Raw genomic sequence first — 15933 nt, forward strand, 5'->3', positions numbered from 1 at the left:
GTAGTTAGATGGAAGACTGTGCTTTACAGGATGTGGAATAGTGGAAGAGAAGGAAATGGGTACAGGGATGGGCAGATTCAGTGATTGGTGGTTAGCATGAGGGGAGTGGCTAAGTTTAGTTGAACTGTAGCACTTGTGGGGGCGGGTGGAAATAGGGGGCAGGGATGGGAGCAGAGTGAGCCCAAGCGCAGCGGGGCTAACACTAACTCCAATTATATCCCTGGGCTTACTTGTTTCTTTTCTTTGTACACCAAATGTATCCTTTTTTACTTGTTTCTGTTTACACCAAATGTGTCTGTTTAGCTGTATTGTACTATTTTAATTTACTTATACTTATGCAGTCACACTGAAAAGGGTCTGGAGAAGCTTCCTCACCACAAGCAGGCCAAAAGATAACTTTCAAAATGGCGCCGCTCAAGGAGACCCACTAATATAGACTAGTTAATGTGCATGGGGGAGGAGGGAGTTAGAGGAGGGAGATACAAAATGGGGGAAGGTATAACCAGAAAAAACATGTAGAGATCTGGCCTGCCCCCTCAGAGAAGACTGCAAAGAAAGGCAATCTGCATAAGAAGTGGAAGCCTTGGAGCTGTAATGTAAGTGTAAGCAAGGAAGAGTAAGAAGCAGGAAATTAGGAGTGTAAGCAGTTAGTTGCAGAAACACTACTTTATGGCCTTGGTGTGCAAGCAATACAAAGGAAGGTAAATCTATCTGGGGGACAAAATACACCAAGTAAATGGTACTTGCCTTACTTTACAAGTATTCAGTGTGGAGGCAGATCTATTTGGGACAAGATACAGCAAGTATATTGTTAAGTTATGCTACCCAGTGGTAATAGACAAAGCTATAGTTACCGGGGGGAGGGGAGCCCTTACAGGTGTGCACGCCGGCCAAAACAATGTTTAAAAAATAACTAGTAAAAGTAACAAATGTGCTGTAAAAGGAAATATAAATAATCAGTCACCAGTCACAATGTTTAAAACATAACTGTCAAGGACCACATCTGCTAATAACAAGAACTGTAAATATCCAGTCATCTATGCAGACTTGTCTGGTAGGTATCCTTATTAAAATGTGTTATTCTTGGCTTGGAATAACTGTAGGGAGAAACTGGACCATAGCAGTGGTGTTATGTGGCAATGTTGCAGTTACTGGATGGGGGGGACCCGAGCTGTGATGATGCAGGTAGACCAAGTGTGCTATGCAGATTGTCTGGTAGGTATCCTTATTAAAAAGTGTTATTGTTGGCTTTCAATAACTGTAGGAAGAAAATGGACCATAGCAGTGGCGTTATCTGGCAATGTTGCAGTTGCTGGGGGGGGGGGGACCTGAGCTGCAATGATGCAGGTAGACCAAGTGTGCTATGCAGACTTGTCTGGTAGGTATCCTTATTAAAAAATGTTATTCTTGGCTTGCAATAACTGAAGGGAGAAACCGGACCGTAGCAGTGGTGTTATCTGGCAATGTTGCAGTTGCTGTGGAGGAACCTGAGCTGCGATGATGCAGGTAGACCAAGTGTGTTACAGGTGTGCACACTGAAAAGGGTCTGGGGAAGCTTCCTCACCACAAGCAGGCCAAAAGGTAACTTTCAAATCACTTCTGGAGATCCAATATTTTATAGCTACACTCCATTACCTGTATTACTCCTTTCAATGACTGCTTTTATTATCTATTCTGTACTATACGGGTTGCCCACTGTAAGAAGTATGTTATACTGGTGTGTATATTTTTATGATGCATTATTTTGATCTTTATATGTATGTTTGTTTATGTGAAAATTCTTGTTCTATATTTTTTGCATATCATTGATTCTTTTTATAATTTGTAAGTTTAATTGTCTGTAACATGTTATTTGGAGCTTATCTCCCTAGGCCTCCACTGAAAACGGGCTCTTCTTGGGCCAGTGGACTTCACCGGTCATAAAACTGAAATAAATATATATATATATATATATATATATATATATATATATATATATATATATATATATATATATATATATATAGAGAGAGAGAGAGAGAGAGAGACAGTAGTCAGCTTTAAAAACTGTTTCCCTATGGTTAAACAGAGAAAATACTTCCAAATGGAAACTAGTACATGAAAAAAATCAGGTTAAAAAACACTCATGATACAATAAATAAACATATGGAAATAGTACCGAATAGCTTACTTTGGTTATTGAAGGACTATATGGCAACAGAGAAACACAAAAATATAAATTCTAAATCTATTATCAATACCTTAAAGTCTTTTATGCACTTTGTAAACAAAAATCCGTATATAAAAGCATGGTCTTTTTTTCATACTCCCAATAGTATATACACAAAATAATATTATAGCTCAGGACTCAGTAGCAGTTAAAACACTTGGTAAGAATGGTCTAATTTACTGGCATCAGTTGATAAACACTAATAAAGTACTAATGATAGAGCAAATTATTAGTGAGTTCAACCTTGAAAATAACATGGTTAACACTGCAGGGATTAAGAGAAACAGTTTTTAACCAACAGGCAATAATGCAGAAGTCTGTTAGGGAAAAGGTTCCTATGTTCATAGAGCAGTTAATAGTGCTGATGGAATTTCCTACAAATGGGAAAGGAATTTTATCAGTATTGTACACATTAGTTAAAGAAACAAGAGTTCATAATAAACACAATATATGGAAATACTATGAAACAGTAAATGTTAAAATGCCAGATGATAAAGATAAAAAAGTAATTCTTACATCTCCAAAATTAACATCTTTATCACTATATTGGCAACTTTTCACATGGCAATTTATACATAGAACATACTTAACAAAACACAAATTAGAACTAATATATAATAAAGAAAATAAATGTTGGAGATATAAATCACAATCAATAGCCAATTGGCAACTCATGTTCTATGAATGTCATTTACTTAAACAATATTGGGAAAGTATTAACTATTTGCTACAGGCACTGTCCACTGATAATTTCTAACTTACAAAGTCTCTAGTTTTGTTGAATACATCTGTGCCGTCTTGTGTTCCAAGACAAAAATATGCAATTTTGTAGACTTTCCTTGCTATTGCAAGGAAAAAATATTACACAGAACTGGAAAACTGTAACTCCCAATTTTAAACATTTCAAGAACATGGCTTTATCATTCTCACAGTTGGAATTGAATACAATCAAGGAAAGAACAGAATGACCTACTTCTGTAAGCATTGCCTGGCAGAAAGTAAATCAAATGCTGGAAACAGAAGACTGTAATAAATTATAATCTTATTCAAAGATACATTCAAGAAAACAAAGTTTTTCAAGTATAGACATCCTATGTAAATAGTTGATTTTGTAATGTTTGTTTTTGGAATTGTTTCTCCAATTTAAGCTTTGACTCTATGAATATTTCTTTGATATGCATACTTTATATATGTTTATGTTTATGAAAATCAATAAAAATGTATTCAGTAAAAAAAGAGAATAAACTGCCAATGTTACATTAAAAAATGGTGTGCTGGTGATATGCAATAGGGAATGGCTGACAAACAGACAGCAGCTCATTGTTACTAGGCATGTCATACAAAAGAGGACACACTCAGGAGTGCAGCACCCCCCATGCTACACTGAAGTGTCAGCAATCAATCTACCTGGTGTGGGAAAAGAAACCCACAGCCTTCTGTACCAAAGGCAGGTATGCTTCCTGTTGCACCACTGACACTGAAAAATACATCAAAATTTTATGACTGACATTGACAGACTATAAATGTCCTTCCATATCATTGCAGTATTTGTTATAGAATGGAAGTCCTGCCCTGGGCAGCCTGATGTTCGGCCAGTATAAAAAAGCCTAAAAGAGATCTTGTTTGTACCGTACATCATATTTATGCTCCCCACACAGAATGCAGGGCATATAAGAGATGGACAGATGCAACTACCTAGAACTTTTTGCCACCAGTTTGAATGGTGTGTTTGAACACTTTATTAATGTACTGAATATTTAGTGATACCAGATAAATGCCCCATTGTTTTTTTTTTTTAATTTTGTGGTCTTGTATTTTATATTACTACCTAGAGTTCATGTCATCCAAGAAGGGAAAATGTCAGTGTCGGAGGCAGATTCCCCATAAAGTTCAACATCCTCTAGAAGTAGATAATAGCTCTGCCATGACCTTGCAAGAGGCAGGCATGGATCTGTCTTTTTTTGCATGTCCTCTAATGCTTTGCACGCATTTGCTCCAGACATCGAGGGGGAGACATGGCTGATTATCTTAGAGAGTCATAGAGTCATTCCACAGATATTGGTCAAGGAGGAAGTTCTGGGTTCTTTTCTCAAATCTTGTCAAGGGTCAGAACCTCTGATATTTGTTACAGCTGATGTTCCTTTTAAGAAAAGACAACTAAAGCATGTTTCAGTCTATCCTATGGATCCTCAAAGGGAATGACAAGAGTTTACTCAGGGCTTGTTCTGTGGCTTAACCCTAAAGCTTACTCAAGAGGTTTCAGTATCTGCTCCTCCTTGGACATCTACCTCTTCTAAATGGCTTAGGGAACAAGATTCCTCGGATAAGGATTCAGTGACTGGGGAGGGGTATTTGTCCTATTCTTCACAAATGTCTTTGCCTTTGGCTTATGGTTCTGATGAAGAGGAGTCTGTTAGCCCCAAGTCTCCTTTTAAGAAATGTCCTTTGGGGGCAGAATTGCTAGGGTGATGGAATTCTTTTAGTGGGATTCTTCTCAAGTGTCTGATATTCAGAGAAGATATTATGAGTTGCTTCAGGTGGATACTCCTAAACCATCAGCAGTTCCTCCTGTGTTGGCTACCTTGTTAGATACTTTCAGTGCTGCTTCTAAGTCTCCTGTCTGTCAGTGTCCTACTCCTAAGAAACCTAATAGGTTCTATAAACTTTTGCCCTCTTCCAAACTTTTGCCTTCTGATAAGGTTAGTAGGGCAATGGAGAGGAGTGGCAAGAAAGTTTACACTGCTACTACTTTGGCCTTTAGGGCTATCAATTTCCAGACCCACATGACCAAGTATCCTCTGGCCTTGATTGTTTAGGCTTGTCAGGTTATCGCTGCTCTCCCTGATTCTGATGGCAAGTTCTCAGTCTTATCTTTTTTTTAGGTTCTGCTTCTCAAGTGGTTTGGCACTCTATTAAGTGTAGCTATGATGCTGGTGATGCCTCTTCTAGAGCTGCAGCTTATGGGTCTGTCATGATATGTTACTCTTGGCTTCATCTCCAGTGTCTTCCTGAGGACATTAAGACCACGTTATTGGATTCTTCTTTGGATAATACACTTCTTTTTGGGACTGCTGCTGCTGACATGTTTAATTCTCTTCAAGTGAAAGGCAAAGCCTTGCCAGGCCTTAGACATATTTTTGTCTCTCCTATCCCTAACTTCCAGAGGAATTATCCTTCTAGGTCTGCTTTTGTTCACAGGCAGCCCACCAGGCCTCTAAGGGTAGGGAGAGTGGGAGGTGGGCCCACTCTGCTAAGGCTTCTCAGATTTCTGTAGAAGACCCCTTTGTCTGATAAGCCTGCTTCTCTTTGACAATTTGCTCCCCCTTTAGACCAGGTTCCTTTGTCTTCCAAATTGGCATCTCATCACTTCAGACTCTTGGGTTCTTTTTATCCTCTGTCAGGGTTACTTCATGGTATGGAAATCTCTCCCTCCTTTTTCAGGGATTCCTCAACCTCCTCTAGTGCAATTTCTTCATTTCCTAGAGGTGCTAAGGTCTCAGTTGAACCAAGGTACCATTTAACCTGCCTCCCATTTCTAAGTGGGAAGGGATTTTATTCCATGATGTCCCTTGTTCCTTGAAAAGAGGGCACTCAAAGACCTATTTTGGGTCTCTCCCAGCTCAATGGCTTTCTTGAGATTCCTTCTTTTCAGATGCTTACTCTTCAAACTCTGTTTCCTCTTTTATTACCCTGACTTTTCTGGTGTCCTTGGATCTGAAAGATGGTTACCTTCATATTCCTATTCATGATTTTATGTTTCTCTGTGCTTTCCTCTCATTTTCAGTTTTCTGCTTTGCTCTTCAGCCTCTCAGCTGCCCCAAGGGTATGTACAAAATGCCTAGCTATTGTGATTGCCTTCTGCAGGCTCCACAGCATTCAGATTTTTTCCTTATCTAGCCTATTGCTTCAGGGGCCATCTCCCACTCGATTGTTGCAGGATCTGCAGTTCACCATCTCTCTTCTTCAAAGTCTGGGGTTTACTATCAACTTCCAAAATTCCATCCTGACTCCATCCTGGAATCATGTGTATCTGTGATGCAGGATTCAGACAGCGCCAATGCTGGCCTCTCTTCCACATCCAAAGGTATTGTTGTTAACAGCCTTCTTTCAGTCTCTTCTTCCTCTGACTGCCATGCCAGCCAGGGAGTTTCTTCACGGCCTGGAATTCATTACTTCTTCTATTCCAATGCTTCATCTTACAAGACTGCACATGTGGAAGTTTCAGTGGTACCTCAAGTCAGTTTGGCTGCAGCATCGTCACCCTCTGAATTTCAGTGTACCTCTCCTTCTCTGTCTCAAGAAGGAATTTGAGTGGTGGATTCAACAGTTTGTTCTGAACCCTGAACCCAGGTCAGCCCTTTCAGCCTCCATTTCCTTCTCAACAGCTGTTCACCAATGCCTGAGACATGGGGTAGGGGGCATCTTTTGGTCACCTGGAAGTTCAAGGTCTTTGGCATTCCCATCAGTAGTCAGATCATATTACTATCAAAGAGATTATAGCTCTGATTCTGGCCCTTCTGGCTTTTCACCCCATGTTCTCTCCAGGCCCCATTGAAGGTGTAAACAGACAAAACTACAGTGATGTGGTATGTCAGCAAGCACAGGGGGGTGAAATCTTACGTCCTTTGCAGGATGGTGCTTCAGGCTTGAGAAATGGCTCTCAGTTATCAGTTAACTCTTCAGGCAGTACACATTCCTTCATTCTTCTGTCAGACTCTCTGAGCAGATCCAAAAAACAGGCTCATGAATGGATGCTTCACAGAGACATGTTTTTGGACATTGTCCATCGGTCAGGTATTTCTCGAGTAGATCTTTCTGCATCCCATCTGAACAGGCATCTTCCTCTCTTCTGTTTCAGAGTTCCATGACCATGCCATCTGGTGTGGAAGATGGTTTCTTTATACTTTCCCTCATCTTCCTCTACTTCCAAGAGTCCTGCAGAAGATTCAGCTGGACTCCCCAAAATCTTGCTAGTGACTCCCTTTTGGCAGAGACAGCACTAGTTTCCCCTCTTAATGCATCTGGCCAATAGCAATCATCACAAGTTACCTCACCAGATGGAGCTCTTCACACAGGACAAGGGGTCTCTGATCCATCCCCACTTGGCATTGTGGGTGACACGGTTTTTATCCCTTTCAGGCACCTCTTTTCTGAGGACATACTCAGGGTTTTACAGGAGGCAGGGAAACCCTCAACAAGAAAATCTTACATGTCCAAATGGCAAAGATTTTCGGTCTGGTGCCATGCTTGTAACCAGTACCTTTTTTCAGTGGGGTTCCCTCAGGTTCTCTCTTATATGTGTGAGTTACTCCAGTCTGGCTTGGCCTGTTATTCTGTGAAGGCCCACTTGTCAGCCATTTCTGCTTGTCTACCTTTGTTTTGAGGTCAGACAATTTCTTAAAGGCATCCTGCCTTTTATGCCTCCACAAAAACCTCCTCCTCCTTGGGACCTTAATTTTATTTTGGAAAAACTAATTCAGGCTCCTTTTGAGCCTGCAGATTCTGCTTCTTTGCAACACTGTACCTGGAAGACTGTTTTTTTTTCTGGCTCTTATTTCTGCTCAGAGGGTTTCTGAGCTCCAGGCCCTTATTGCCATTCCTCCTTTTTTGTTTTTTTTTCACAGGGACAGGGTGTCCCTTCTTACTAATCCTTCTTTTATACCCAGTGTGGTAAATGAGTTGTCATTTAAAGAATTCAGTCATGCTCTGGTTTACATTAGGACAACAGTCTAATGCTGAGGTTTCTGGGCTTGCTGTTCTTCACAAAATTTTCCCATGAATCCTCCAGTGTTATTGTAGAAATTCTCCCATATGGTCCTATAGCCTTGCTGTGTTTACAGATTTCTTTGGGCTTGCTTTATTTTATAGAAGAGATTTTAGTTTTTTTTATCAACTCCCCCAAGCCAGCAGGTGCCCCCCAGCCAGCATGGGCACTAGGAAACTTACTAGCTCACCTAGTGCTGGATTTGGCCATGCCTGACCAACAAAAATATTAACCCCACCTTCCCAACCTCTGCCCTAATTGTTCCTTAGGTTGTCACCTTATATCCTCCTCTCTGCTTGCTTCCCCCTCTTTCATTACCTTCCCATATTCACATTTCCACCCTTCAGTCTGGTAAAAAATTAACAAGAATACCAGCATAATGGCCTTTTAAGGCTTCTGCATGACATTTCCATCTTTCTACTTTGTTTTGACATGTTATCACACAGAGCCTGTTTTCCTAATCTGGACACTATCACTAACTAGTTAAAGGTGAGTTGACTAAAACTGAGGCTTTGAACATATGTATGATCTTAAGGCCTCTAACTGCTCCAGGCTTTACCACCATGCTTATTTACTGGGCAACAGCAGAGTTTGTAATGCAAATGCATACTTTCAATGTGATTCTTGATGATCAGTGCTCATGAAGGGATTAAAGAATACCCGGTCATGAGTGATCTTGTTTTCAATTGAGGAATATCACCCAAAAAAGAATGTACTTTCATCTGATGGCCCTGCTACAGTATTCAGTACTTTGTTCCACTTGTGCCTGGATTACTGAAATATCCTTTACCTGGGGGGCTCTCCTTGTTGTAACCTTGAGTACCTTCATTTTGTAGGTATTCATCAGCAAGCTTACTGACATTTCTCAAGATCTTTTATGTGCTGTAGTATCTGAAATGACAGGATATCATATCAGAGATAATGTACAAGGTTTTTGTATTAACTTACCTTTCACTTTTATCTGATTTAAGGAGCTATTGACTCCCTACCAGTTCAGTGATCCACTCTAATCTACCAGTAAGGGGCTGCTGGAGAGTTCCATGATATATTTAGCTATATCTGGATCTTGCTTCTTGTCTTACCATATACTCTTTCCTGTGGAATTAGCTATCTTAGAACACAGGAGAATCTTACTATGGTCAACATTGACAGGCCTCGTAAACCTTTTAATCTCCTGTCATATATCCTGGTTTTAATGACTAAATTCAGTCAACTATATTATTTTATTGTACTTGTGTTTCATTTTGTCCTATATTTTATACTTTTGCACTGTGTTGTTTATAAGCATATAGATCAAATATGCATTTTTACTGTTACTTTTCTGTATTTTTGGCAAAGCCAAAAAGCATAATGGATCTTTCATTTTAGTTCATTCACATTCTGTTACTTATCAGATGGGTCATTAGCCAATAGCTAGTTCATAGGTTCATAGAGCAGTACTAGACTAACTGCCCTTGTGGGTCATTTTAAGCCTAGCCAATTACCACATGTGAGAATCAAACCCTGCACCTTGTGTATGCAAGGTAAACACCTTAACCATTATGCCAACCTCCCACCCAACAGTTACTTGTCCTACTTAGATACTTCCTCAGGCCAGTCATCTGCATTATCTTTCTGTTATCTGACACAGCCTCAGAATTTTTTTTTCAGATAGTTAACATTTACTACCAACCATTTATCCACATCCCAAACCTTTTCTGTAGAACTTATCAGAGAGATCCCTGATGTTATCTCTGTTTACTCTAACCAAGAACACTCATGTTGCTTTGAGATGTGTAGCTGACCAGTTTTCTAATACTGAATGCTGTGTGCGTTTCTGTGTATGTGTGTGTGTGTTTGTGCGCGTGTTTGTGTGTGTGTGTGTGTGTGTGTGTGTGTGTGTGTGTGTGTGTGTGTGTGTGTGATAGTGCTTGCGTTAGCTTCTAGCACTTGTGTGAGACTGACTGTTTTAGAATCATCCGTTTTTTACTGGTACTGTCGTTACAGAGTTGTTCCTCAGACTTTATCCATCTGCTGTGAAGGTTATACTTGCCCATTTCCTCTTGTCTGAAATCCTCTGTGATTGGCTGCATCCTTTCTAGTACCACGACCTTGTCTTGAAACCAAAAACTTCTTCATAGCTCATTTCTCTGTAAGTGGACTTGCAACTATCTCTCTTAGCTATATGCATGTTACTACCTGGTGCTCCATCTTTATTGCCCTGCTGTGAAGGCTCATGCTAGACTGATGTGGGCAATGCTGGATTTATGCATGGTTGGTGTGGTCTGATCATGAGGGCAAATTTAAGAAAGAAATTGCTTACATTTCTTAAATAATATATTTGTATAACAGCACTGTAGTGTCCCTCCATGATCTTCTGCCTTTTCTGATGTACTACAGAAGTGTATGGGACTTACTCTCCCATACTTGTACACTATATCACTGCAGTGCAGTGAAAGCAACAGAGAAGAGAGGGTCTCCATTGCTGACTATTTTTTTTACTGCGATTTTATGACAGACAGCCTAAATACAACCAAAATCAGATACATTTCTAATTATTTATTTTTCAGAACGTACCTGATTTTTCTCATATTTTGCTGTCCTGTAAGCATATGCTGATAGAAAAGTCTAGCCGCTCGGTGGTACTTCAGTGGCTGGACTTTTTTTTCTATTGGTATATGCTTGATTTACAATGGACATGCTGGTTGGGCTGTCCAATCAGCATGCATGGTTTTGAATAACAATGACTTGTTATTGTATTATCACTGATACTCTTCTGTGCTTCCTATCCATACACCACTATGTCTTTTTTTCTTTCATTAGTGCACTCCTGGAAATAATATCCAGATCGTAAAACAAGCCTAGCTAAATCCAGACTCAATATTGTACATATTGTAATATGCTGCTGAAATTATAGGTTCATAGGTTCATAGGTTGGTACTAGGCTAGCAGCCCTAGGGCCTATATAAGCCTAGCCATAACAATTCCCTGGCTATTTCTTCCCTGGACCCCTGTCTAGCAGGGTAACTGACGTGATCCCCGGGGTGAATTTCCTTTCTCCCATCCAATCATCAAGGCTCCTTTTGAAGAGTGCCAAAGAGGCGCTCTGCTTGACATGTATGGGCAGTCTGTTCCAGAGTCTGGGGAGTCTCTGGGTCAGGAACCTATCCCTCCAGCATGTTTTTTTTATTGTGATGACAAGGTTTAGATCCCTGGAGCGAGTGGCTCTGAGGGATTGGGATTTCTTTAGCTGTAGCATGTCCAACAGCTCTGGATTTGACATGGCCTTGTATGTTAAGCAGAGATCGCCTCGGAGTAGATGATATGCAGCAAAGTATAGCTGGAGTTTTTTAAGGCGGTCAGTATAGGGCATCTGCTTTAGGCCTGTGATTCGTTTAGTGATGTATTTCTGCAGCCTTTCCAGTTGTTGCAGATGTCTTGAGAGGTACATACCAAATGGGACATTGTATTCTATAATGGGTCTAATGAGGGATGAGTACAGTGGGACAACCTCCTTTTTTCTGGATTAAAAGCCCTTAGTGATGAGGTGTGCCACATAGAAGGATTTCCTGACTGTTGTGGTGATGTGGTTATTGAAGGTGAAACCACTGTCCACCTGTGTCCCTAGGTCTCTTATCACACTTTTGGTGTTTAGTGTACTGCCATTTGAAAGTACCAAACTTATGCTATTTTTTGCTACATTTTTATTTGTAATTTGTAATAACACATCATTATAAAGGCTTACTTACCTACTTATATGCTTTCAATTATCTGCAGTAAGAAAAACCTGAAATGTTAGCAGGGATTATCTTTTGCCTGGGGCCTCCTGATCAATGATCTACAAATAACTTCTCACATTGTCTCTATGCAGACAAGTATGATGGCCTAAAGATGATGTCAGGTTGGTACAAGTTGAAAAGTGATGTGTTCCCACCCACTGACTGGAAAGTACCGGTTTGACTGCCAGTTTAGAAATTAAAAGGCCATATCTGTTTAATTATGTTTTTCACTTTTGGTAACTAGGAATAAAAATATCTTTATTTTTACAACATGACTGTCTTTGCTCATGGATTTATAGTTTTTAGATATATGCTTTACTTAAATGAATGGAGATATTCAACCAGATCCTGCTTAATTGTCTTTTTAAAAAGAATAATGAGGCGCTCAGTATCTGTTTAGATAACTGCTTGAACTTAGGTAGCTTATCTACCACAAGAGCAGTGGTTTCTGATCCAGAAATTGTAGTTTATTGGTGCATTTGGGCAGTTTTTTCTATCTCTATCAACTTTCTGGTTTAAAAGCCCACATTTGCATTTGTTTCTCACCTTTCCTGTAACTAGTCTAGTCCAGATACAGATTTTCTGTATCCAGGACTGTTTGTAAGCTTCTGAGCCCCCCAAGTCTTTCTGTGTTGGAGGGAAGCCTTCTAGCTTATCAGTGGGAATGGTAAGACCTAGGTAGCCTATTTACCACAAGAGGAGTGGTTTCTGGCCCAGAAATTGTAGTTTATTGGCTGTTTGGGCAGTTTTTTCTATCTCTTTCAACTTTCTGGTTTAAAAGCCCATATTTGCAATTGTTTCCTGCCTTTCCTGTAACTAGTCTAGTCCAGATACAGATTTGCTGTATCCAGGACTGTTTGCAAGCTTCTGAGCAGTGTCAAAAAGTCTGCTCTTCAATTTTTCCCTTAGATCTGATGGTCCTCTCCTGCACTTTTACTAGCTTATTAGTCTAGCACTTTACCAGACATCTTGTAGCAATTATTGTAGCACACAAAAGTGCTACCAGCACTAAATGTTCTACAAGGAAACATCTCCAGTACTTATTATTAATGCCCACCCCTCTAGGCATGTCTAAATGTCAGTTCCCTGTGCTTTCTCCTATTAATCTGGTGAACCTGGGTATCCTGAGGCAATATAGCGACTGCCATATGTACACTGACAACCCTCTCCTCTTACCTCCCAAAACTCAGACTTGTGAGAGATGCACTTATATATCCAAATTGGAAGCCACATACTCTCCAGCCAAGACCGGAATAGCTGGCCAAGAGGAGAAAGTCAATACTGGCACCACACCACATGGAACACATAGCCCTCCAGAACACACACCAGCACTGCCTTCACATATAAAAACAAACCACACACCCACCTTCATGGAGGCTCTCAATAAAAATCTACCCAAACAGCAGAGACCTCCAAGGCAGAAACCCACTCAACCAACACAACACAACACTAATCATGAGACACATAACTCTCCTAAACAATGTGCCACTCAACCAAAGCCTCTAAGGCAAAACAGCATGCCCAACATACTAGTCATAGGTGACTCGATAGTGATGTCCCACTCACTAGGTTGAATAAGGAGAAAGTAACAGTCAGCTGCCTGTCAGGTGCCAGGGTCCACCACATAACACATGCACTCAGGTCCCTCAACAACAGGTACAGATATTACTCTGTCATTGTACATGTGGGTGTGAATGACCTGAGACGCACCTCCCTGGACTACAGGAAAAGAGACATGGAGGAGCTCTCAGATTATGTAGCCCAAGTGCGTATGACCCTAGCCCTGAGCAGCCTCCTACCATCACCCACGATGATACCACAGTACAACCAAAAAATGATTGATTTCAATAATTGGCTACGTTTCTGGTGTCATTCTAAGGGGATCCAGTATCTGTCTGCCTGGGATAACATGATTCACAGACCTTGATGCTTTGCCATAGATGGTCTGCATCTGTCATCCCTGGGCTTCCAGATACTGGCCAAGGCTCTTGCCACCCCTGTAGTGCCTTTTTCAGGTGGTGTTCCAAAGACCAAATTACCACTGTAAAAGCTACAGACAAATGCAATCTGAGGATCATGCTGCTCAATGCCAGAAGTCTAAATCTCAAAAATGCATTCGCTCGAAGCACTTCTTAAAATGGAGAACATCCACATTTGAGCTGTAACAGAGACCTGGTTCAAGGCAGCAGAAAGCACCCCTAAACTACCAGGCTATAACTCATGCCACACCTTTCGGCCCCAGAACTTGGACTGAAGCTCCAAAGGCAGTGGTGTTTCCATATTCATAAAGGACGTGCACACTTCCAGACAGGTAGCCCAATATAACGCATCAGAGATACTTCAGATATAGCTAACATTGGGTAAGACAGTGATTCAGGTCATCGCCTGCTATAGGTCCCCAACCATGTCCCAAGACTCACACTCCATGTTCCTAAGCACCCTGGAGAATATTAGGGTCCAATCTAACACTGTCATACTGGGTGAGTTTAACTACCCTCCATTAACTGGGAAAACTACTCTTGTACCAATACAATTGCTCAACGTTTCCTGGAATTCATTAATTCCAATGCCTTGGACCAGCTTGCTCTTACCCCCACTAGAGGTAGCAACATCCTTGACCTGGTCATTATTAACATGGGCGACCATTGCTCTACACCAATAGTCAACTCCTCCCTGGTTAGATCTGACCACAAGCTAATCACCTTGAAATCGACATCCCTCCCACCTCCCCACTCCCCGCAAAGGTAATCACCATGAAAAACTTCTTCCTAAAAACAGAGATGGCTAACTTCAGAGCACCCATGCAAATGGAGAATAGTTGCATGGCCGCCAAATCATACACCATTGCACTATACAAACACGTACACAAATGCATGGATCTCGCTATACCCGGTAGAACCAAGATCCTCTCCTCCAAAAAAAGGAAGCCAATCTGGTGGTCCCCTGCCATGAACAAACTCTACAACAGAAGGAGGAAACTGATGTGGAATAAGGTGAAGTCCCAAGACTGGAAAAACTACCTTATCAGCCTCAACAAAAAGTTGAGAACCCTCATCAAATCCTCTAAAGCTAGCTATGAAAACAGAATTGCAGCAGATAGTAAAGACAACCACAAGGCCTTCTATAGTTATGTAAAGAATCTCCATGGCAATACCCAGATTTGTTCTGAGCTACTGCAAAACAGTACCTCCTATACCGAGCCAACAGATATTGCCAATATACTGGCTGACAGCTTCAGTGCCAACTTTACCCCTCTCTATTCCACTAAAGGAACAATCACAATACCAGTAGATTGCCAGACACCCAGTATCACTGCTGCACAGGTTAAAACAGCACTGTCCAAGGCCATGAATACAGCTTCTATGGGACCTGACAACATCCCTGGCTGTGTTCTGCATGAACTACAGCATGAACTGCACCTCACCTGTGTGTCCTGTTCAATCACAGCCTCATCTCAGGCTTTGTCCCTACTAAATGGCACACTGCTACAGTCATCCTTCTCCACAAAGGAGGAGCGATTACAGACCCTGGGAACTTTTGCCCCATTAGCCTGACAAGTCTGAAATGCAAAGCTATGGAACGCATCATCATGGAGCTAATAAACAAGGATATAGGGAATCTCCAAACTCTGTATCCCACACAGTTTGGTTTTGTGAAGGGCAGATCATGCCTGCTCAACCTGGTTGACTTCTTTGAGTCAGTCACCAGAGCTGTGGATGAAGGCAAGGTGGTTCATACAGCCTACCTTGATCTGGCCAAGGCCTTTGATAAAATTCCCCATTCAGGAATCGTAGAAAAACTCAATAAGTTAGGCATCAACCCCTATATCACTAGGTGGGTTACAAACTGGCTCACAGATAGAACCAATAGTGAGAATGTAGATGACTCCAAGTCAGACTGCCGACCTGTCATGAGTGGAGTCTCACAAAGTTTGGTCCTGGGTCCTCTCCTGTTTGGTATCTACTTCTCTGAAATCCAGGCCAACACGAAGGGACTCTGGCTGACAAAGTTCACAGACGATTGCAAGTTGGGAGCTATTATTAACTCCCCAAGTGATGTTGACATCCAAAAGAAAAGCGTCACAGAGACCAACGACTGATGTCAGAACCATAGGTTCATAGGTTCACAGGTAGGTACTAGGCTATCGGCCCAAGGGCCTACTTAAGCCTAGCCAGCAAGGTTCCATAGCTTACGCCACCCAA

This window comes from Protopterus annectens, chromosome 10.part0, assembly GCF_019279795.1.
Source record: "Protopterus annectens isolate FY-2018-M chromosome 10.part0, PAN1.0, whole genome shotgun sequence".
Taxonomy (NCBI): Eukaryota; Metazoa; Chordata; order Ceratodontiformes; family Protopteridae; genus Protopterus; species Protopterus annectens.